The 1,236-nt window shown below is 36.5% G+C and overlaps 1 non-coding gene across 1 annotated transcript; it reads right to left on the bottom strand.

Annotated features, from left to right (window-relative positions):
• Window positions 1-677: 677 nt before the first annotated feature.
• LOC116096013 lies at window positions 678-780 on the bottom strand. Its single transcript, XR_004120798.1, has one exon. It is a non-coding gene; the product is annotated as a U6 spliceosomal RNA (small nuclear RNA).
• Window positions 781-1,236: the final 456 nt, after the last annotated feature.

Consider the following 1,236-nt stretch of genomic DNA (forward strand, 5'->3'; position numbering starts at 1 on the left):
GGTCTGAGTTCATTTAAACACTTGTCTTGAATGAATGTCATAGCTCAAAATGAAACCTCAAAAAGACTCATGTATCTAAATGGATGCATGTGCTCAGAAAATCATGTCACTAAATTTTCAGTCTTACTGTTCAGTTATTTTAAAGGTTTTCAGGTGAAATTTGATTTATGAGCATCTATTTCTCTAACATCTATTCAGTGACTCTTATAAAATAAAAAGTATGGCCGGGCAGTGGTGGCGTACGCCTTTAATCCCAGCACTTGGGAGGCAGAGGCAGGTGGATTTCTGAGTTTGAGGCCAGCCTGGTCTACAGAGTGGTTCCAGGACAGCCAGGACTACACAGAGAAACCCTGTCTCACAAAACCAAAATCAAAAATAAAAAATAAAAAACAAAACAAAAAAAAAGGATGTTCACTTTTCATACTCCTTATGCTTCTAAAAACTTATTTTTAAAATTATTATACAAGGCAGGGCGGTGGTGGCGCACGCCTTTAATCCCAGCACTTGGGAAGCAGAGGCAGGCAGATTTCTGAGTTCGAGGCCAGCCTGGTCTACAGAGTGAGTTCCAAGACAGCCACGGTTATACAGAGAAACCCTATCTCGAAAAACCAAAACAAAAAAAAATTATTATTATTCAAGGCATTAGATATCATTATGACATTTTCAAAGTCCGTTTTAGAAAACTGATACACTTCATAAATTTGCATGCCATCCTTGGGCAGGGCTATGCTAATATCTGTATCATTCCAATATAAGTATATGTGCTGTCAAAGTGAGTACCAAAGTTTTAATACAAATGAGTTTAAGCTATTGTGTATAGCTTTAAGCGAGTTAAAAATGTCCCCTTACTTTCTTTAAAGTTAGGGCAAATAGAGGATGGGAAGACATCTCATAATAAGAGTATTCATTGTTCTTACAAAGAATTTGGGTTTAGTTTCCAATGCCCACATAGTGGCTTACTACTGCCCTTAACTCCACTTCTAAGGTATCTGGTGACCTCTTCTGGCATCCTTGACCACCAGACATATAGGTAGCACACAGGTGTACATGCAGACAAAACATTCATACACATAAACATAAAATCTTTTTTTTAAAAATTGGACTCAGTTTTTAGCAACATATTTATAAGATGGTGAAAACATTTTCAAGTATATACACACACATATGTACTTTAATTTTTTTGTGTGTATATGAGTGTTTTACCTACATGTATATATGTGCTGAGTGTGCCTGATA

The sequence above is a fragment of the Mastomys coucha genome, chromosome X (genome assembly GCF_008632895.1).
Source record: "Mastomys coucha isolate ucsf_1 chromosome X, UCSF_Mcou_1, whole genome shotgun sequence".
Lineage (NCBI taxonomy): Eukaryota > Metazoa > Chordata > Mammalia > Rodentia > Muridae > Mastomys > Mastomys coucha.